At 35.6% G+C, this 24,831-nt stretch overlaps 1 non-coding gene across 1 annotated transcript; it reads left to right on the top strand.

The window, feature by feature from the left end:
* The first annotated feature begins 1,320 nt into the window (after positions 1-1,320).
* Positions 1,321-1,528, top strand: LOC123631028. The gene has a single exon (XR_006732916.1). It is a non-coding gene; the product is annotated as a small nucleolar RNA U3 (small nucleolar RNA).
* The last annotated feature ends 23,303 nt before the right edge of the window (positions 1,529-24,831 follow it).

Here is a 24,831-nt window from a genome sequence, read left to right as displayed (position 1 = left end):
TTTAATCATGTACCCTAATTTAAGTAGTAATAATTTTGATGGCATGCATTGGAACATGCTTATAAGATGAAGGTAATAAAAATTAGGATGTAAAAATTTCCATGTGTGATCTTATGTCAAAATAAAGCATATGTGCATAAAAATCAGGTAACAATCTTACATACTTTTCTGTTCAATTTTTTATAGTAAACATAGATAGTTTCTATATAGGGAAGAATGATTTTTAAAGATTAACACTTGTTAATTAATTATGGCATTATATCCTAAAATGAAGCTTCACATAAATTTGTTACTAGACTTCAACCTGGCCAACTTTTTGTTTTGTTTTATTTTTCAACAATCTATTTGGCTCCTTTTTAGTGCAAAAACTTTGCAAGATACTAAGGACACCAAGGTGAACAAGACACTTACCTCTACCCTCAAACAAATTATACTCTAACAGGGAAAGCAGCTAGCCAAGTGAACAAATAATCATTATTTGCAAATGTGACATGTCTTACAGAAAAAAAAATATTAAAGCATAAAAGAGGGTCATGTCCATTTACTTAGGGGAAAAAGCAAGTTGTCAAAAAAGAAGGACTATGTGTGCTGGGTCCTAAAGGGTGTCTTCCAGCATAGAGCCCACGATGTCCATTTCAAGCAGAGAACATACCATGTGTAGGGGCCAGGAGGCTGGGTAGAGGAGGCCCGGTTAGGAATGGCAGGAAAGCCAATGAAGCTGCAGGGCAGCAAATGCAGAGGAAAGTAGATTACCTGGAAAGAAAGATGGAGGCAGAGAACAAAGGGCCATGCCTATCAAAGGAAAGTTTGGACTTTATTCTGTAAAGCCATCAGAAACTGAAGTTTTTAAAATGGCATGAAAAAATATGAACTACTTAGAGATAAATCTGGGGAAAGATACAAAAGATCTGCACACTGAAAACTACAAAGTATCGCTGAGAGAAATTAAAGCAAACCTAAGCAAATGGGGAGATAAACTGTGTTCACATGTTGGAAGACAGCTAACATGTCAGTTCTCCTCCAACCGATCTGTAGTATACATGCCAAATCAACCCCCCAACAGGTTTTTTGTAGAAATTGACTGGCTAATTCTAAATTTCATATGGAAATGCAACGGGCTTTAAAGAGCCAAAACAACTCTAAGAGATGAAGAAAAGTTGTAAGGCTAACCACTGCATGATTTCAAGCATCACTGTAAAGATGCAATAAGCAAAACAGTGTGGTATTGGCGTAAAGACAGCCACATAGATCAATGGAACAGAATAGAAGATCCACAAATAAACTCATGCATATATGACAGCTGATTTTAACAATAGCGCAAAGACAATACTTTCAGGGATCATTTCTATACTTTGCCACTAGGGAAGTTTCTCTGAACACGTGGAGCACTGGAGGAGCAAGGAGGCACAGTGTTCTCTCCTGATCCTGAAGCCAGCTCTTGGCATTGCTGTGCTGCAAATTGCTCCTCGCCATTGGTGATCCTCCGAGTGGTTTCTGTTAAAAACAAGCAAGCAAGCAAACAAACAAAAAAACCCCAATAGTGCCAAGGAAATGTGGTAGAGAAAGAATAGCCTTTTCAACAGATGGCGCTGTAACAACTGGTTTGTGATATGCAAAACCAAAATTAACTTTGGTCCATTTCTTGTACCATATATAAAAATTAACTCAAAATGGATCACTAACCTAAATATAAAAACGTATAATTATTAAACGTCTGGAAGGAATCATAAGAGAAAATCCTTGGATTAGGCAAAGCTTTCTTACATACACCACCTAAAGCACAATTCATAAAAGAGCAAAGTGATAATGAACTTCATAAAAACTAAAAATTTCTGCTCTTCAAAACTCCTTGTTGAGCAAGTGAAAAGACAAGTTACAGACTGGGAGAAAATCTTTGCAAGGCATATATCTGATAAAGAACTAATATCCAGAATATATGTAACACTTAAAACTGAACAATAAAGAAATAAAAAAATGGATAAAAATATGAACAATTCGAACAGGCATATCACCAAAGAAGATATATGGATTCAAAATTAGCACATGAAAAGATATTAAGGATATGTACATTAAAACCACAATGGCACACCCACTAGAATGGCTAAAATTTAAAAGATTGATGGTAACAAGTGCTGACAGGTATGGAGAAACTAGAACTCTCAAACACAGTTGGTCAAATGTATAACAGTTAACCACTTTGGGAAACAGGATGGCAGTTTCTCAAAATATTAAATTATCCAGCCATTCTACTCCTAGGTATTTTTACCCAAGAGGTAAGAAAGCGTATGTCTTTGGGTATGACTTGTACCTGATGTTCATAGCAGCTTTGTTTGTAATAGCCAAAAACCTGGGAACAGCCCAACACTTATCAATAAGTAAAGAATAGAAAATCGTGGTACATCCATACAATGAAATACTACTCAGCACCAAAAAGAATGAGCTATTTACTGATAACAAAATGGAAGAATCTCAAAATAATTATGCTGAGTGAAAAAAAGCCAGACAAAAAAAGAGTGTGTACTATGTGATTCCATTTATACAAAACTCTAGAAAATGTAAATTCACCTAAAAGAACAGAAAGCACATGGGTAGTTTCTTGTGGCGTGCCGTAGGGAAGAGAGCAGGAAAAAGGTCACAGGAAATTTTGTAGGATGAGGGGTATGTTCACTATCTTGATTGTGGCAGTGGTTTCATGGGTGTGTAAAATGTCAAAACTTACCAAATTGCACACTTTAAATGTCTATAGTTTGTTGTATGTCAGTTATACCTAAATGAAGTTATTTCTTTTCCATTGAAGTTTTCATTTCCATTAGAAATTGGGCTTAACTTTCAGCTTTGTCCATTATAAACATATATCTAAAGAACCAGTGATCAAATAATGACGTTGGCTTACATAGAAAAGTGTGTCTGAGAAATAAATATGTTAGCCTTGTGTCTAGAACAGTACAGTAAAAGACAGGCCGAGTCTTTGATGTGCAAGTATTCCTATACGAGAGAACTGCCATCTTCTGTGTAGAAAGCATATCACCATACACTTTCACCATAATACATTCCTGAAGGTTTGCACTAATCCATGTTCTCACTAAAGGAAATTTCTACCAAGATTCCCAGGAATCCTCATATGGGGAAAAGGGATGACTTCATTAAGAATTTATGTTTCCCAGGCACCGGAATTTTAAATTCCCACATTAAAATTAACAAATTGACTTTCTGATTTATAGATCAGTCTTGTAGAACATAAGCCTATTATCAATCTAATCCTCTTTGATTTTACTAATGAAATCCAGTTGTTAGACCTGCAAGTCTAAAGAAATGAACTTTAGTCCCTAGTAAAATTACTAAGCCATGCCACAACCTGAGTCTTCTGAACCTTCTCCCATGGCCCCAAAAATAATGATAATTTCTCTTCAAGCAAAGCTTCAGCAGGAAGATTCTGATTTAAAAGCTTTTGCTATATTTCCTTCAGGAACTATTCATTTTCTTAAGGAAATCCTAAGAGTCCTTTCCCATTTGCATAAAGCAAAAACATTCTTTAGTAAGGCACAAGCTGTGATATTTTTACAAATGACCCAATTACTCCTCGTTTACAATCTTTAAGCATTCACCATTAAAGAATTTCTGGTCACACATACAGACATTTTTTATAATTATGGAGAAAACTCAGAAGAAGCTGCTCGAAGCAAAAATAAGACTTCTGACTCAAGAAATGAAATTATTTAGGATTTACATGGACTTTTATGATTTTTAGGTAAGTATTGGGGAGCTACAGTCCTGAGGCACCATTGCTGGCACTTTTTCCAGAAGAAAACTGGGCTGAAATCTGTATGTGTAAACAAAAACCACCCAAAGTTGAGGTTCTGATAATCTTCTAGTTTCATTAACTATTAGTTAATGCCTATTCATGGTTTGTCATTCAGAGTGCAGGTTTAGACACTGTGCAAAGTTGTACTAAATAGTCATGTAATTCCTTGCCACCTAAGACATATTTTATAAACACAATCACATTTAAAATGCAAGACTATAGACAGGCCAAGAGGGCATCTGTCCATTTTGTTTACCTCTGAGTGTACTTTTGAGAGATGCATTTTTATCCAGGATCAGCACAGTGGGAAGTGATCTTCTCTTTTCCAATTTATCAGACAAGGCTTTGCCTTGATGTTAGGAAGAAAGGAAAGGGGAGTAACCGTTGGGTAAATTCCTTGCCATTTCTTCTTTATATTTGAGGCTGTAAGTCATTCAATGGAGATAGGATTGCACAGAGCCACCCATGATAAAAGGCAAAGTATGGGTTTCCGTCTCTAAATGCAAATGTACAGAGCCACATCCACAGTATGAGAAGACATGCCTACCTGGACAACCACATATGATGTGGGCCCTGCACTCAAGCTGAAATAAAAGCTAATGAGAAAGAAAATCAAGAATGTTTAAATGCCTCTTCCTATAAATCCTCTTCCCAAAATAAATTTACACATCAGAGGACATGCTTAGGAAATGATCTCATGCATCAAAATCTAAGTGGATCTTGCAGACAGAGTGCTGAGTTGCAGATCAAGAGACTGACAGCCAATGGCAACTCTACACAGGGTTGCAAAAGAATGGAAGCCCAATGCCTGTGTTTCTTTGAGTTCTTGTTAGTTTTGCTTATTTGTCAAGCCTCTGTTCATCATAGACAGTGCAGTATGGTTGGCTAAGATCATTTTTAGTGTTTAAAAGCACTGCTTGAATCCTGGCTCTGCCTGCCTAGCTAGACACAAACTCTCTATACATAGCTTTTCTCATCTTATAAATGGGTATAATAATATATACCTTCCTAGATTGCCAGCAGTACTAGAAATTATGTATGTAAAGTACCCAGCATAGAACCTGACACATAGCAGGTTCTCAGTAAATGGAAACTCTTACTAAAAACATTTTAGTGAGACTTCGTCCCTAGCCTGTTTTTGCTACGTTAACAATATATCCTGACTTAACACTTTAAAAGATACTAACTTTCCTTTCTTGGTGGCTTATACACCTGTAAAATGACACTAGCAAGCCAGAGAGCATATTAAAATCAGAGATAAAAATTATATTTGTAAACTCTTTGGAATATCTTGAGTTAAGACCTTCTGAATTGCATCCTTGGTACTTTAGTAGAAATAAAATGCAACCTTGAGTAAGTTTCTCCTCATTTACACAATATAAAATACTCTTCTATGAGACTTGGTATATTCACAAAGGCTTCTTTTATTGCCAAGAGGTTGTTAAAATACACACAAAACTGGTGGCAGAGAAATAAACCATAATACTTTGCATCCATGGCTTCATAGAAGGATTGTCCGAAAAAAACCCTGTGGAAAAGTTCAGAAATTAAAAAGCAAAAGAAAAACTAGCTCTAAAATAGATGTCTTGTTCGTAAGTGTTCTCCTCATCGCTGTTTCTTATATTAGGACTCCATGATTAGAGTTTATTTGGAAATATCAATTTTTTTGGCAACTCTATGTCACCAGATTGGCAATCTGTCTAAATACCCTTAAATGAGTAGTTGGTTAAAACTGATGGTAGTAATAATGAAAAGAAACTCAGTCACAAAATTCCTTCAATAGTCAGCATTCTCATGATGCCAAATGGATTATCTTCCATCGTTGTGATTCATAAAAGTGTTTGAGCCCTTCAGAATCCATCCTGTAATTTAGTTTTATCAAAGCCATTTCAAACACATTCAGAACTCTTTCTAAATATTAATTTTAAAATATGAAGAAATAAAATTGATATATTAGAAGATCTGGGGGCTTGAAAATCAGAAGGCAAAGTCAGTGTTTGATGCTGTTTAAATGAAATTTACAGACAACTGAAGGGAATTTTCCACCTTATCTAGCTTAAATGAGAGGACAAAAGGGTGGGTACTCCAGACTACAAGCAGTGACCTATAAGATTAAAAAGAAGTCTCTTTGTCGCAATTTTATCATCACTTGTAAGTGATAAAGTGCCAAAAGACAGGCTTGTGGCAGTAGCAATACATTTTCTTCGAGGCAGTAAAATTATCAACAAGGTGTCTGTATATGTGTGGCCCTGCTTGAATATGAAAGCAATTTTCCAGTGCCCTGTGGTTTAATTCTATTGTTTTTGTGAAGAGCGAATATTCTAGATCACAATTTGCAGTGACTGATTGTAATGAACACACCTTGAAAAATGGATGAGCAAGCTCCCCAAATGATTACTGGAGCCTTGCTCCAGTATCATCAGCAGCAATATTTGCATTTCTTTAAAAAGAGATTAAATGCTAACAGGACTGCTATACATTTGTCTGCATGGCATCCTTGCATTGCTTTTTCTATCGAAGTAGGGAAAAGGCAAGATTGGACTAGCACAAAATAGAAAAGTTTAAGGGCATGTTGTACAGTAACATGAAAATTAATATATACATTAGACTAAAACACTGAATTATGTTTAATTATTTCATTATTTAAAAATGTAACAATTTCACTAAAAATATAAATGCCATTTAATTATACCACTTTCCGAAAGCTCATTTTAGGCTAGTTTCTCAAGTCTAAGGCAAACACAAGAGTTGGAAAATATTAACATACCACCTTTGAGTATTTAATTCAGTTATGACCAAAGGCAATTTTAATTATTCAGAATCCTCAACAGCTTTTATGGATAATTTTATGGCCAATAATTACTTGTGTAGGAATGTTGCTTAGAAAAGGGTAATAAGTTTTATATGTGAAGAAATAAGCAGGTTGTCATGAGTCACAAATTAATTGCTCTCTCTGCTCTTTTGTACTTCTTTGCGTGATTGGTTAAGTGTATGCTTTGGAGGTTTTTGTTTTCTTTGGAGGTTTTTTTGGAAGGATCTCTTTGCTGGTTAGTGCCACAGGGGAACATATATATCTGATGATCTCAAATCAGGGCTTGATGATACTCCTTTTACGACATGCATAAGTGTGTGTGCTTAAGAAATTGGCAGGGGTACTTGAGTGGTTGTTTTAGAGACACACAGGGGCCTGCAAATGACAAGGAAGTTAAAAAGATTGTAGTACCCAGGGGGAAAGGAATAGCAGAGTATTGATGGCCTGACAACTTTAACTCGAATTCATTGGAAGATACTAGGGAGAAAATAGTGGCGTTATTCTGAGTTAATAATGTGCAGGATTATTATGCAGTAGAATTCCCAGCAAATAATATATTTCCATTAGTTACAGATTTAGAGCAATGATAAGAAAAACCTTCTTGTTTCAATGCTTAACTTTGAAAATGTTTCTAACATATGATGTTTTTTGCTTCAGTAATTAGTATAGCAAGTGGTATCGTTCCATAGCTCACGTACTCTACAAGGATTTAAGTTCTTGCAGAAGCTCATTAGGCACATCAAATATTACTATAAAAATTCTGTGGATGGAGAGGGGGAAAAGTGTAGAGGACTGGACTTAATCTGGGTATATTTAGAACATCCTTAAGGAGTTGATTATTTAATAAACTCCTGGTATTATCTTGCCTTTTGGAGATATGCTTTCCGATTTTTTAAAAACAATATCGAAGAAATATTCTTGATTATATAGCTTGAAGATAAACCTATCTTTCAAGGTTTCACTGTCTTAGACAAACATGATATTGCAAAGCAAGAGACTTGATTTGGTGAAATATTAACCACGCATTTGATAATTCTTGCTTACATAGGAGCAGGCCATAATGGGGATGCTTAACCAACAGTCATGTTTTTTCACAAAACCGTCTGAAAAAATTATGAGATCTCTATCCTTCAAAATCTTCTAAGAGATTAGGCAGAAGCCTAGATAGAATGGTTTAGCAATAAGTGGTCCCTGAAACAAAAGTGTAGAGCTACGTCCAACAGCATAAGTCTATTCTTCATACAACAGAATTTAAATGCCTTTCTTTTTGGGGGGAAAAATATTTCTAAATTCTCCATTATTTCCTTCATTCTCACAACAATTCCTCATACCCACTCTAACTTTGACTTTTGAATTACCCATTTGTGTTGAGACTGACTTTTCCGCATTAAAATATAGTGCAACAATTAAAAGAAGTTTCTAAGTCCTTTTGTCTAACTCTCTTCATTTTATAATAAAAGGAACTAAGGCAGACAGAAATTGGATGATTGGTCCAAGACCACAGAAATAATTCGCTGTATAGCCAAAACTAGATCCCCAATCTTTTTCTGCTTAGTATGTGAGTCTTTCATATTTTATAAGGAAAGTCTTTCTGAGTTAGTTCATGAAAGCCTACTACAAAGCAACAGTAATCGAGACAGCATGATACTGGCATGAGCATAGACATATAGGTCAACAGAATAGGAGTGAAAACCCAGAACTCTTACATTTATGATCAACTAATTTTGAAAAAGGGTAGAAAGATAAATGAATGGGGAAAAAAATCGTCTTTCCAACAAATAGCGTTGGGATAGCTGCCCATCCACATGCAAAAGAATAAAGTTGGATCCTATTTCATTCTATGTACAAAAATTAACACAAAATCAGTAAACCTAAATTAAATCTTCATAACCTTGGCTTAGGCAAGAATTTCTTAGATATGACGATATCAGAAGTGAAAGTGAGAAAGAAAAAAAATAGATAAATTGGAGTATATAAAAATGTAAAACTTTTATACTTCAAAAAACACCATTAAGAAAGTGAAAAGATGATTCACAGAGAGAAATATTTGCAAGTAATGCATTTGATAAAGAATTTATACTCAGAATGTGTAAAAAACTGTTAAAACTTAATAAAAAGACAAATAGCCCAACTAAAAATGGGCAAAGAATTTGAATTGACTTTTCTTCAAAGAAGACACACAAATGACTAATAAGCACATGAAAAGATGTTCAGGAATACAAATTAAAACTAGAATGAGACCACTTCACACCTGCTGGGGTGAAAGAAAGTACATAAGCATTGACTAAGATGTGGAGAAATTGGATGTGGAGAAATTGCAATCCCATTACTAGCGGGACTGTAAAATGATGCAGCCACTTTGGAAAACAATTTGACAATTCCTTAAAACAGGGTTACCAAAAGGCATTAATTCATCCTTTTTGATGGCTGAGTACTGCTTCATGCTATACTTATGCCATAGTTTGTTAATCCACTCATGAATTGATGGACACTTGGGTTGATTCCACATCTTTGCAGTTGTGAATTGTGTTGCAATAAACAATCAAGTACACGTGTCTTTTTGATAGAAAGACGTCTTTTCCTTTGGATAGATACCCAGTAGAGGGATTGCTGGATCTAATGGTAGGTGTACTTTTAGTTCTTTGAGAATCTCCATGCAATTTGGATGGAAGTGGAGACCCTTCTCCTAAGTGAAGTATCTCAAGAATGGGAAAACAAACATGAGATATACTCATTAAATTGGAACTAACTGATGAGCATACATGTGCACAGAGGGAAGTAAAACCCAGTGGAAATCAAGCAGGGGTCAGAGGTAAGGAAAGGATGGGCAAAAACCTACCTAACGGGTACAATGAACACTATCTGGGTGATGGACACACTTATAACTCTGACACAAGCATTACAAAAGCAGTACATGTAACCAAAAACATTTGTACCCTGTAATATTTGGAAATTTAAAAAATTTAAATAATAAAAAGAAATGTCCAGAATAGGCAAATTGGGATAGAAAGTAGATTAGTGGTGATAGAAAGTAGATTAGTGGTGGCCGGAGGTAGGTGAGAGGACAGAATGGGGAGTGACTGCTGATGGTTATGGGGGGGTTTCTTTGGTGTGATAAAAATGTCCTAAAATTAGATAGTGATGATAGTTGTAAAACTCTGTGAATGTTCCAAAAAACACTGAATTTTTCATTTTTACATGACTTCTTTTATAGTTATTAAATTCTATTTCAATAATAGGAAAAGGAGGATTTTTAAACATTACACCCCAAACCCAGGACCTAAATGAAAACAAAACAAAAAATAAATCAGGTGGTGGGCAATTTAAATTTAATGAAAGGCATATATCACCCCCCAAAAAAAATGTATAGTAAAAATATAACAAAACAATATAATAAGAATAGAGTAAGTAGAATATTTTAATAATATGTAATATAATGTAATACAGTGTGAGTAGAACAGGTATAATTTTTATATAATATAATATAAAATGACTCTGAAGTTGATATTGAAAATATAGTAGGGAAAGATCACACCAGCCCACTGGGAAATCAAACTCACAATCAGTGAGATGTGAGAACATTTGTATAAGTTTGTCTTCTGCCCTGCTCTGCTTCTTGCCCTTGGTACTATCGTGTGATGAATATGCCCAGAACTACCAGATATTCTTCTGTGAAAGCCCAGGTGCTAAGCACCTGAACACAGTGGTCTAGAAGCATAGACCTTGGACTGCCTTCCAGTTCTGGTACAATTAGTCTGACAAATTTACCCATTACAAATGGGCACATGATGTCTTCAAACCCAATCAGCTATTACTCTTTTCTTTTTTTAAATGGGATCTAACAGTAAAACTACAGTCCACCTAAAATGCTTTTTTGTATTTAATTTCTTTATGCATACATAGAACACCTAACATACATGTGTATACTCCATATCCACATAATTTTACATGGATGTTTAAGTATCAGCTAAAACATGTTTATTTCAAGTATATATTTTTCTTTTCCTTTTCAGCTTGTTTCTCTCTTCTCTTATTCTTCCCTCTTCCCTCTTGACATTGAACACAGCCCCCCAAATAATCCACATTAAAAATCTAATGCTATTCATATTTTCTCTGTAGTCTTATAATCCTATACAGTTATGCATAGTCACATGTTGAGGATTGTCTTGGTTTTTTAAAAATGAGTTCATGGTACGGTCCCTTTCTACATCTTGATTTTGACTCTAAAATACCTTGTGGAAATTTTTCCACATCATGTGATAAGGCTCTAATTCATTCTTTTAAAGCCACATAATAGTCGTAACTCTCCGTGCTGTGACGGTGCTGTCACACATTAAGCCATTACCCCACTCATGGGCATTCGTTTTGTTTCTGCCTTTTTTTCTGCTATGAAAAATGCTACAATAAACAACTTAAATTCTTAGAAATATATGACCCATGTATGTTGTTGTTTCTAATGTATAAATTCCCAGGAGTAAGATGAATGCTAATGGATGTTGCCAGAAAAACCATAATATTTTATATTTCTACCTTGATGCATATACATACTTTTCCCACATCCCCACCAATAATGAGGTTATAGTTCTTTTTAATTTTTTTTCCATGCATATATTATCTATGGAATTGGTTAGGAGTCTATTCATCATAAATTTTAAAAGAAAGCTACCAGATTGCTTAACCAAAAAGAGAATAGATTTGCAAATCTATTGGTTTCTCCCTCTTTCTCTGTCAACTCTTCCTCCTCTGTGTATACCTCATTGTCAGATTGGCTTTCTCATTGGGGTCACAAGGTAGGTGGTAGCCAGCAACTCGCAGATCTGTATTCTTCCAGTGTGACGTCCAGAAAGAAAGAGGAATCACATTTCACTTAGCATTTCCAGCAGTCATTCTGAGATTGATTCCTACTGGATCAACTGCATGCATCTTCGAACATAACACTCTGTGGTTGGAAAAAATGGGATACCTTGGTTGATTTAAGGCTGGATCACGGGTTCTACCCTACTGCTAGAGGTAGAGCCTCAGTCAAACTATTTCAGATGAAGGGAAGAAAAGCTCCCCCAAATATCATGGTTATTGCCAGAAGAAGAGAGAAGAGCAATGACAAATGTCTATTATGTCTTTCTTAATATGTGAAGTATAGTTGCATCTTGTTTATGTTGCAAGTGTTACAAAAGTATGTGTTCATCCTAGGTAAATTATTGTCCACCCCTTTAAATAGCTTTAAATGTCAAGATTATTTACAATTTTACATGCACAATTTTGATAAAAACTTTACTAAAGTATATTATATCTTAAACATATGATACCATCTTGTATGTTCTTAATATTTTGGAGTTATCATTAGGAGTCTCTGTTGTTATGATATGCTATTTTCCAATAGATGTGAGGTCTTGGGAGATAGGGGCTATTAGATTTTAGTGACCTTTTCTTAATTTCTTAATCATTTATTTCTTAGTTTTTCCTTTTACTTGAAATTACTATACCCGTCTGTAGCTTTTTCCATGCCAACTCTCCCATCCCTGAAACCTGCCCCTTATAATATGCAAGTTTGGAAATTAAGAGACACTTAGCCTTAAGTGAGAACCTAAGAAGCGCTTTCAAGTATACTAGCTGCGGGACAAAGGCTCTGGGTCAGGCTATGTAGTCTTCATTACAATTGTGTATGAAGACCTAGGGGCTCACATATTGATTTTATTAAAGGGTTAACATTTAGGGTGCTCAGAAGTCTTATTTGCTCACTTTATGGTTATTGGCTCTATCAAAGATAGTTGAAGTGGCCGGGTAACTAAATTTAGGGTAAGTGAAGTTTTAATATATGTAATCTATAGTCTGAACCTGTCCCCCAAAATGCATGTGTTGGAAACTTAATCTCCAATGCAACAGTGTTGGGAGGTGCGACCTTTTGGGAGGTGTTTAGGTCATGAGGGTTCTGTTCATGGATGGATTATTGCTGGTTTAAAAGGACTTGGTGAGGGGAGTTTGTCCCTTTTTGACCTTCACCCTTTTACCATGTTAGGGCACAGCGAGAAGGCCCTCACCAGATGCTGGCACCTTAGTCTTAAACTTCCCAGCAAATAAGCTTCTTGTGAGCAAATAAGTTTCTTTTCTTTATAAATTGTCCAGTATCAGATATGTTGTTAAAGCAACATAAATGGGCTAAAATAGTAGCCTAAGTGAGGTTTTAATGTACACACACACACATATACATACATACATATAAAAGGAAATTTAAGTTGAATAGTTCAAGAATGGTACAATTTCATTCATTCAGTTTTTTTTCTGATCCTGGATTGTACTTTTCTATCCATAAGCTGCAGTTTCCTCCACTTTCTGAACTATTTTTATTGACTTGGGGAAATAAAAAGGATATTTTCTCACTTCATTTGGAATAAAACCTGTAAATTTCTGTTGTCTAATCTCATCTTCCACTCTACTTCCCCCAATGCCAATTTTTATTTTGCCCACTTACGAGGCTTATAGAAGGAAAAAGCAATACCAAAATAAACAATAACAAAGATGGCAACAAAACTGAAATGTCAGGCTCTGTTACAGTTACCGATGGTAAGTAGCTTGATACTCAGAAGTCCCTACAAGTTTTCCTTTGCTGAGTGTATCTCTCTTCCCTTCAGCCTGCTTCTCAGCTCCTACTGCATGTCCCTGGCACTCACAACCTCCTTTGTGCTGCCACAGTTCCTGCTATTTGCTTCTATTCCGGCTGTATTGAATTGTGCAGCAAAATATCACAGTTAAGAGCATAGACTCTAAAATCTACCTAGGTTCAAAACCTGACTTTAGCACTTACTATCTGTATGATCTTGGACAATATGCTAAACACCCCTGTGCCTCAGAGTCCCTATCTAAAATGGCAATAATAATGTCATCTATATCAGATGGCTGTTTTATTAAATGAGATAATATATATATGTGAAACCCAGCAAGATGTCTTCTGTACAGTATTCAATTATTGATAGTTGGTATTATTTGCTTGCTTTTTTTTCTCCCCAACATATTGTGAGCAAATGTATTCTCGATACCTAGCATGGTTCCTGGTACATGATATGCAATGCATAAATACTGGCTAAATTGCTAGAAACTACAATGTAATCTTTCTATATATCTATAAAAATGTACCTGCATATTCACACCATCTTAGACAGGAACTGCTCGTCTTAAATATTGCTTAAATATGAATCAGCAGGTATAACAAATTCATAATTTTCTGAAAATTGTGCCTTGGTTTATAACAAAGTCATCATAATTTTCTGAAAATTGTGCCGAGGAATCCTTGAACTAGAATTATGTTTTCATGTTTCCTTTTAACAGGCCACTCATTTGCCTGGTCAAAGATTCTTCTTACAGCAATATTTTGCTGTGGAGAAACAATAATTTTCAGAAAGAGAAGGCAATTAAGAGGGGAAAGAATGTTTAACTGGTGGAAAAAAGAAATAGTAAAGTTCTTTTTTTCTTTTATAAGAGGTAGTCAGATTCTGATTTGAGAGCTGTTCAGATTTTAAATAACATGGTCACAAGTTATCCAAGGAATCCCTCCTGAACATGTTGACCCTGGAATGTCTTTGGGATGGCTCCACTACATTTTTATACTGTGCTTTCTTTTTCTATACCTATGCTTTCCCCAGCTCTCAAAATTATCAGGTTTTATTTTTAAAAAATCAAACAAAAAGCAAATCCAGATTACACAAAGATGTTAAGCACCCAAGCTCTGTCTTCACCTTTCAATCCTCTTATTAATACCCACAGCATGACTCTTGTCGAGAAGAAGGTTTAGTGTCGCAGTCCTCAATCAGTATTTCTTCATTCACTTTCATTAGGAGCCATGTTTTCCTGACAAAGGATAACAAATGGACACTGTTGGTCCCTAATGTGCTTTTGACTACAGATCTTGCACCATTTCACTGTTAAGCAATTGCAATTATTTGTCATTTTAATATGACTTGGCAAGGAGGTCTGAAAAACAGGGCTATTATTCATCCATATGTATATTTTGTACCTATATTAATATTAGAATATCATTATTACTCATCTCACATTGTATGAGCAAGATAAAATTATACCATGTAAAAAATGCATTAAATTCTCTTCAGCTGCACTCATATAGCAAAAGTAAAGGTAATTTAAGAGCTTGCACCATTTATATGCTAAATGCTACCATTTATTATTATTAGTAAGGAAATACTTTTACCTTTGCACTAATGGAAAATATATCAATATGTTTCCACTATTAATTGGAAATAATATAGCTAATATTAAAACTCAAAACTTTTAAAGTGTATCCATCCATCCTTTCACATCCTGAAATGTTCTAGTGTCTAATTTTTCTACCGCGTTAGCATAATACAGTGTAATTTTGATATTAGACTATAATTCTTTAATTCTTTAGTTTTGCATTCTTCTGGAGGCTTTTGCATATAGGATTAATTCTGAAACCTTTGAAATTCAGGAACTGACTTGGTAAATAAGTACTAAAAATAATTTATCAGCCAACCTTCTCTCAATGGATCCAGTTAATATTGTATCATAATCATGATGAAGCAAGTTAAACCCCTCTCCACTTCTGCATAGTTTGAAATTATTTCTGTAATTTCATCAACTCTTTTTTCTATTGCCGATCTAAAGCTAAGTAAAATTCAAGTATGTTGCAAATAAAAACATAGATAAATTTTTAAAAATTGCTACATGCTAAGCAAATGGAAAGGAAGGGTGAATTTATCAGAAACTGTTCCTCAGAATTAGGGGCAGCACACACATTCACAACACACAAATACACATATTCACACACACAAACACACACACATTGACACACACAAGCACATACATATTCACCCTGTGATAAGAACCACAGAAAAGTCAACCAAGTAGATTTTCATGCTTCCAACATGAATAAGACCTGTATCCTTATAGCTCAAAGTAAAATTAAACATTTATCTGTTAAATAATTATTTACTCAGTACCTTTAGAAAAGGCCAGGTATATTTTTTTAAGTACCTATTACAGGCAAGACAGTATACAAAGGCCTGAGTTCAGCTCATAGACTTAGAAAGGTGGAGAGCTAGACAAACCTGGGCAAAATATCATGTCTGTTTCCGTTGGTGGGTAGAATGGATAGAGTGGAAAGAGGGAGAAAGATAGAAACACTTAAGAGAGCAGTGACGTTATCAGGTGTACAAACACTAATCTCTCCCTCAGAAAACAGACCTCCCCAAAAAAGAATCTACGGTCAGATTAAATTTCAGAGGAGTATAAAAAGTAGATACCACTTTTCTAAAGTTGGATACAGACGTGAGAAGGCACTATACCTTCTTATTTTTGTCAAGTCATTAATGATCTGTCTGCTTTCATCAAACAGCCCCAAGTATACAAATAAATACTACCTTCAAATACAGGACAACCAAAATGAAACATGAAATAGCTAAGGCAGCATGGTACTAGGAAACCAAGACAGACTCTGACCTGGATTTAAGTCTAGGTACTTCCATTTGTTGATGTGTGATATTGGGTATTAACTTTTCATAGACTTTATTTTCTTATCTCTAATATTAAACTAGGATACATACCTACCATCCAGTATTGTTGTAAGACTACAGTGAAGAAAGATATATGAAAGTGCTTTACTAAATCCAAAGACATATTAAATGTTATTTATTATCATTTTTTTACAAATCCAGGGACTGAGAAGGGTTGGGAGGTAGAAGTTGAAATGAGAGTAATGTATGCATAATAGCTTTCCCCTTCAAATGCAGATTCAGAACACTGGTATTCATTTGTTTGTTTGTCTTCTACATAGTTGTTGACTGTCAGAGCTCTTTTCATAATATAAAAACACTTTTCCCCCTGGAAAATGTATCATATTACATATGACATTTTACATGAGTGAGAAATCTGTTGTGAGCATTATTTTTTTTAAAAAAGAAAATATTGGAATGAAAAATGGTTTTAACAAGCCATTTTTGCTTCTAGATGGATTTATGTAAGAAACATAATAGAGTGAATGACACATGAAAAGGAACCATGAAACCTAACTTCTATGTCTGGCTTTGTCACTAATTAAAGTGGAACTAACACCAATGACACACCTAAATAACAAAGAATAAATACACTGGAAACAAGTGGAAGCATACTGCTAATATTTGTATTCAGTAGGTTTATTTGGTTGCAACAGAACCCAATTCTGGCTAATTCAAGAAAAGGGAAGAAGAGAAGTTTACAGAGGAAGAGTATCTGGGAGCTCACAGGCTGGAAGGAAGGGCTGCAGGATCAGGCTAAGGCAGCCCTCTTCATGCCAGAAGGTCTCAGAAACAAACGCTCTTTGGCAGCCTTACTCAGACACCACCTGAAAAGTCTAAAGGAACTCACAGCATTGATCTTCGTTTCTAGTGTTCACAGCTCGAGATTCAAAAGTCTCAAGAATGAATCTGGGCCGGGTGTGGTGGCTCATGCCTGTAATCCTGGCACTCTGGGAGGCCAAGGGGGGAGGTTCGCTCGAGGTCAGGAGTTTGAGACCAGCCTGAGCAAGAGCGAGACCTTGTCTCTACTAAAAATAGAAAGAAATGATCTGAAAAAAAAAATGATCTGGACAGCTAAAAATATATATAGAAACAAATTAGTCGTGCATGGTGGCACATGCCTGTAGTCCCAGCTACTCGGGAGGCTGAGGTAGGAGGATTGCTTGAACCCAGGAGTTTGAGGTTGCTGTGAGCTAGACTGACGCCACAACACTCTAGCCTGGGCAACAGAGCAAGACTTTGTCAAAAAAAAAAAGAATGAATCTAAGTAGAGGTCTAATACATACCTTCTGTTGGCCAAACCTAGGCAGTGACAGGTTGAAAATCTGGGAGAAGAACCCCAAGAGACACATTTAGATCCCATTATGTGAGTGAAGACACTTGAATGTATTGTCACATCAAGGTTGCATGCCACATGGTGAAAAAAATTCCCAAAAGGAAGCAGAGATACGGTGTAAAGTGAAACTGGACATTGAGAATCTAAGAAATGACAAATGTCCATGACAGTTCCTAAGCAGGGAGAGAAAGGAGGTTAAGACATTGACATGGATGTAGATGTATGTATCTGTATCTGAAATCATACTAAGGAACATTACCATATATTTGCACATACTCACAAAAAACTGGGGAAAAGATCATTTCTTATAGCATCTTGGTAATACCAAAGACTAGGGCTACAGGAGGGAATTTATATAGAAGAAAACAGGTCAAACAAATTATAGTGCATGTAATGGGACACCACAAGCTATTTTTTTAAATCAGATATGTTTGCATCTGCTGATGACGAGTATACCCCAAGACATTGGGGTATTGGAAAGTGACAATCTATAGAACACAGTATGTAGCATCTCATTTACATCTCTGTAAGAGAAAACAGAAGAGAGGGAGAGATGTGAAATTTATATACATACAAATGCAGTAAGTTTACTTCTAGAAGGGCAAAGGAGGGTTTGGAGATGTGAAGAAAAAACACTTAACTTTTTTCTCTCTCCCTTTTGTACTCTGATTCTTTAAGTACGTCTACACTCGTTACACAAAAATTTGGTTATTGAACAAGTGTTTACATTTTTCCCAGTAATTGCCCTTCTAAGAAGGTATCCTAATGAAATAGATTGAGCTATAGAGAAATATGTCTATTCAAGGATAGTCACCCCATTATTATTTATAAAATGAGGGATTGGTTAAACAAAATATAGATTATCTATAAAATGAATTATCTAAAATCATCTAAATAGACCATAGCTATGAAAACACTTAAAATTGTGTCTCAAAAGTATATTTTTAAATGTGAAGATGTAAAACGACACCAAGTAAAAATACATTTTTAAAAGGATGTACACACATGGATAAAAGCACAGATAGACACATGTAAGAAGCAGTATGCCACAACCTATTTACTTGGTGACAAGATTATGGGTGATTTTAATTTTCTTTTTTATACATTTTTGCATTACCCAGATTTTCTGCAATGAATGTATTACTTTGTCAGAAAAATAGTCACTTAAAAGGCATGCTAAAATATTAATTAGAAGATTATTTTTTAATGTGTAGAATTTAACACTTTTATTTTTACAACTCAATATGAGATTAAATTATGGGTTTCTCTTGAATTTATTAGGAAACTTAAATCTATGCCAAATCAACTTTTGGTCCTTCTTAATGTTATTTTAAATATTGACGCTTACTATTGTAAAGAATATCTATATGGAAAGCTAAGCATTGCAGGAGATATATTAAAGACTTTCTCCTATCCTAAAGAAATCACAGAACTCTTGGGAAATATGAATGCAATTATTATTTTTTAAGGTAAACATTAACAACATGATCCAGATTTTTAAACAATCGAGCTGCTCAGTGATATTGCAAGTGCCAAATCTGAAACACAGATGGATGAAGAAGTCATGAAAAGCAATGTAAGTTTTTACTGAACACTTGAGAAGACAATGAAGCATGAATCACACTGTACAACACATGGCAAAATTTCTTCCCAAAATGCTCTTCCTGTCCTCAAATGTCCACATCAACTCTCTCCCCTCCCCAAAGCCTTTGTAAATTTCTGCTTCTCCACACTGGTCTCTCTCAGCCCAAAATCTTCCAATCTTCCTCTTTTATCTCAGATCATTCCCCTCCTACCACCTCCAAAATCCGCATTTGCATATGCAGATCATTGTTAGTGTCATGATTCTTTCAGTTCTTTTCTCCACTGTTCATCCGTGTCAGTACTTCAGTTTAGTCATCTGTAAAAATGTGGATAATAATACCAGCCTCAGATAGGCCAACTAGGACAATGCCTGCCATATAGTTCATATTCAATGAATACTAACTTACTTCTTTAACTATGATAGCTCTGTTTAAACCCTACCAATCTCCTCTCAATCATTTTTAAAGTAGTCAAAATATAAGGTGGTATATTAAAAGCCTTAATGCCAACAGGTATATGAAAAAATGCTCAGCGTCTTTAGTCATCAGAGAAATGCAAATCAAATCATCTCATTCCAGTTAAAATAGCTTTTATCATAAAGAGGCAATAATGAATGCTGATGAGGGTGCGGGGAAAGAGGAAGACTTATACACTGTTGGCAGGAATCTAAATTAGTGCAACCACCATAAAGAACAGTATGGAGGTTCCTCAAAACACTAAAAATAGAACCACCATATGACCCAGCAATCCCACTGCTGGGTATATCTCCGAAGGAGGAGATGAATGTATATTGAAAAGATATCAGCACTCCCATGTTTATTGAGCACTATTCACAGTAGCCAAGGTTTGGAATCAACCTAAGTGTCCATCAGATGAACGGTTCCTCCTTAATGAAGAACATGATATTTTTGGCAATAGGCATGAGCTTTATCTCTTGGTGTTCCCCACCTTTCTGTTAATATGATCCCCTCCCCTTGAGTATGATGGAAACTGTGTCTTGCATCTAACCAACAGAATATGGCAAAGGGGAAGGAATGTTACTCTCATGAATACTTTACATGATTCAAGACTCTGTTTGGCTAGCAGACTCACTCTAAAGACCTTCTCTCTCTAGCTGGATTTAAGGGGCCATGTTGGCCAACAACCTGCGTGAGCTTGGAAGGGGACTCTTCCCCAGTCAAACCTCCACTTGAAAATGCAGTTCATCTAATTTTTAAAGTTCAATGCCATAAAATAATTTTACCACCTGAGTAACCTTTGTTTCCTTTAATGCAATGCAAAATAATCCTACTTTATTTAGTTTTACTTAAATTGTTCTACATTCTTGTAATAGTGTTTCAAATCGTGGTCCAGCACAGAAATACCATTTTTCTGTACCCACACCATGCTGTGAAGTGCTTTCAAGTCTTCTGCCTAGACTAGCAACACAGCCCTTTCAATGCTATCTCAGTGGCAGCCTCATGAGACTTCGAGCAGAGGACCCTGGTCCACTGTGCCCAGACACCTATCATCCCACAGAAACTCTGAGATAATAAATGTGTGTTATTTTAAGCTGCTAAATTTGTGGTAATGTGCTAAGCAACAGTAAAAACTAATGGACTATTTTCTCTTGGAGTGTTCTAACTGAAGCTCTTTAGATATCTTCTGAGTTCCCTTGACTTCCCAATTGATTACTACTGAAGCTTCTGCTCGACTCAGAACAGTCCAGGGGCTCCTAGTCAGTTCCTCTGCCAAGCATGTTGGTGTTGGCAAAGAATTCTGCTACAGCTCGAGCATCTAACGACACTAGACACATTTCTTCAATTCCTCTGCAGAGATGAAATTATGGCTCCAGCTCAGGCCAAGAAAATAATTTCCCACCTGTACATAATAAAGGCTGAGCTTGTACATTCAGCTACGTGATGTTAGGAAATAACCCCGGGCTAAGTTGGCTTAATAAAATAAATATGTAATATGGGAAACAAATCAGGGAGTGATATTGGCAGCTTAAAATTTTGAGTTGTGTATACTTGTTCTCTCATTTCAATGACAAAGAAAGCAACTTCTAGAAAAGATCTGACTGTCAGAAATATTATCAAAAGAATCCTCAGCCTTGCATATGGCTCAAGTTTCAGAGCTGCTCATTTTGAGGAGGTCAAAGGGCAAGAGCTACAAAGGAATTTTTATTTTCAGTTTTTTTTATTTTATTTAATTTTAAAGTTCAATGCCATAAAAGAATTTTACCACCTGAATGTCCTTTGCTTCTCTTTAATGTGATGCACAATAATCTTACTTTAGTTTTACTTAGATCATCCTGCATTCTTGTTGAAGTGCTTCAAATCCCACCTATCTTTTTCCTTATTTTTTTACGTGATTACTTTTTATTGTTATAAAATAGTTGTGCATATTATTGAGGGAAATGTGATATTTTGATACATGCATGAAATGTGTAATGATCAAATCACGGTAATTGGGATATCCATCAGCTCGAATATTTATCTTTTCTTTGTGTTGGAACATTCCAGTTCTCTTGCAACTATTTTTAAATATGCAATATATTATTAACTGTAATCTCCCTGCCATAGTATTGAATACTAGAACATATTCTAACTGTATTTTTGTACCCGATAACCAACTTTTTTTATCCCCCCTTATTTATTTTTTAAAGGACTTTATTAAGAGACAATATGTTGTTTCTAAAAATATTTGATTTAGCTCCCCCTAACACTTTCAAAATTAGTATTAAGTCTAGATTTATTAAGGTGAATAATAATACAGATGCCCATTCATTTTACTGTATATGCAACTCTGGAGGTCAAACTAGAAAAACCAGAGCCAACTATTTAATTCTGTCCTTTTAAGGTGATGGTTTAATAAATCAGTCAGTAGACATGAAGTTCCTATAGGGTATAACACTGTGACATAAATGTATAAGCATGTTTCTAATTATATGGGACAGGTTCTAATCTTACACATTATTTAGAGTTGACAGAGTGAATACAGAAGACTAGATAGGATAATGAGAGTGAATAAAAGAAACTCTTAAGAGTTCATGCTTTGTTTATATTTACAGTGAGACCTTGGAACTGAATCAAACTGGATGTCATTGAATTGAACAATAATTTTAAAACAAAGATAGAGTTAATAAGTTTAACATAATCTCAAGAGCTCAATGTCTTTCTCCTTCAGTAAGAAAATATTAGCCAGGGAGTTTGAATAAATTATTTTTCTCTAAGAGCCTTCAAGTAGTAAATACTCAGAGGCACTTAAGTACAGAGTATACAGTGAGTACACTGTTTTCCGACGTAGTGATCTTCAGAGCACTGTTGGAATAACAGATTCCACGGTCAAACAAATTAGGGACATGCTGCTTGGTGACACCTCTTGGTGGTTCATAATACATATACATTGGCATTTTAAAGACGCTGACAAGTCCTAGAATAGACCAACGTCTGTAACTTCGTTTACCACGGCATTTTCAAAACCTATTAAATATAGAACACTTGCAAAGGCACATTTAAGAACACACTTAAGAAAAATTTTCTGTAGAACAGTGTCCCAGGACAGGTACAGGCAAAACTAGAGTGTGGAAAGAGCCCTGAATGAGCTTTAGGTCTAAAATGATGTAAAGCTAGAACTATCTTCTCGCTAAATTATCAAAAGAATATAGAAGAAGAAGGAAAAGAGAGGAGGAGGAGGAGAAGGAGAAGGAAAATGAAGATAAGAAGTTAAGCAATGAAAACTAAAACTGACAATGGAATTTCAGGGTCTGGAAGGAATTAATAATTCTACTGCCAGGTCAGAGCATAACACAACTTTGAATCCTGAAACGGAGACCACCTGGGCAATGTGCTTCCTACTTTTTCCACAAGTGTCCCAAAATTCAGATACTTAAAGACTCTTCCACTCATGAGATCTAGCAATTAATTGTACCTTTCTACCTGTAGGTGCTATGCGGTGCAGTTGATTCTGTTTTATTTCTCCAGTCTTACCCTCACTCTCATAGCCTCTTCATCCACCAACTTTTTACATCCTTGCAGAAAAATGTCATGATTTAGCAGGAAGCCAATGTCTTGGTCGTGAAATCCATATTCAAGTCAAATAGTCAGGGCAAAATTCTTGAAGGCAGCTGAAGGAAAAATTCTTGTATAACTGCATACTAAAAATTAGAGTTCTGTGTATCCTCTCAGAGTCCCTAAAATCCAAGGAGCTGGACAGTGCTACATCAGTTGGTCAGAAAAAATATCTGGCTGGACACTAGAGAATTGACCATGGCCTGTAAGTTTCAACCTGCTGTCCAGTTACAGACCAAAAGAGGAAATAAAGTACCAGACGATCAGGCAAAGAACAAGATGAAAAAACATTCAACTATAAGATTCATTAGTAAATACTGAGTTAGAAAAGATCCCTTCATGTGGGCATTGAGTACAAGGTGAAGTAACATGGCAGGAAGAGGAAACTGAATTAAATACTGCAGGACAAGTGGAAAAACTATTCATATATGGTAGCCCCATAGAATGCAGGGTGATATATCCATTAAGAAACAAGAATAGAATGTCAGAATAGTCTAGGAAGAAAATGTAACAAGATTTTTCAAAAAGGGCTAAAATAAAACAAAAAGCAATACTTATGAATATAAGGATACTCAAAACCAAATAAAAGCGAAAAACAAAATTCAGGTTGCAGACACTCAAAACAGTGATGTAGAGAACACTTATGCTAAATGCAACAGAAGAAAAAAGTGAGTATGATAGAAAAAAAATGCTGTAGATTTTAATGACAGGCACAGGCAAAAGCCAACACAGAGAAGGCTGAAGGGTGGAGGAGAGAGGGCTCCTTCCCCTTTCCTGGTATGTGTCCTGCGCCAAGGAAGAGCTCTATGTACAGAATGTCACTGGCCTCTGGTCTCAATCCCTCCTCCTTCCCAGATGAAAGGGACAGTTAATTCATTTCAGAGTAGCATTATAATCCAATGCTTTGCACAGGGAACCCTGAGAAACAGATGAGGTTTCGAATGCAGGGCCTAAAGTAATAATATGGAGAGGCCAAACTGAACCAGAATGCAACTTCATTTTTGGACTTTAGTGAAACAGTCTTGGTAGCTTATGGACACTGTATTGAGCCATGGGTCTGAATTTTTACAGTTGTGATTTTAGGTTTTGTATGTTTGTTTTCAGCATAGTACTGTGGAGCTTTTGCAATTTATGATTACTGAATGTTATGGTGGCTTTGTTCAGATAGGAGCTATTTTATACAAGCAGGGCTGCATTTACTAGACCATAAATATATGACTCATGGCCTTATGCAATACCAAAAGTCTTACCCACCAGCAGTGTAGGAGTGTTCCCATCTCTCCGCATCCACACCAACATTTGTTGTCTTGGGAATTTTTGATAAAAGCCATTCTCACTGGAGTTAAGAATATCTCATTGTGGTTTTGATTTGCATTTCCCTGATAATTAGAAATATTGAGCATTTTTTCATGTTTGTTGGCCATTAATTTGTCTTCTTTTGAAAAGTTTCTGTTCATGTCTTTTTGCCCACTTTTTAATGGGGGATGTTTGATTTTTCTTGTTGATTTTCCTACATTCTGTATAAATTCTAGTTATCAGCCCTATATTGATGTGTAACATGTGAATGTTTTCTCCATTCTGTAGGTTGTCTATTCGCTCTGATGATAGTTTCCTTGGCTGTAAACTAGTGCAACCTCTTTGGAAATTAATATGGAGATCCCTCAAAGAACTCAAAGTAGAATTACCATTTAATCCAGAAATTCCACTACTGGGTATTTATCCAA

This window comes from Lemur catta, chromosome 1, assembly GCF_020740605.2.
Source record: "Lemur catta isolate mLemCat1 chromosome 1, mLemCat1.pri, whole genome shotgun sequence".
In the NCBI taxonomy this organism is placed as follows: domain Eukaryota; kingdom Metazoa; phylum Chordata; class Mammalia; order Primates; family Lemuridae; genus Lemur; species Lemur catta.
The sequence above is the reverse complement of the archived record's forward strand: the minus strand, read 5'-3'. Positions and strand labels throughout refer to the sequence as shown.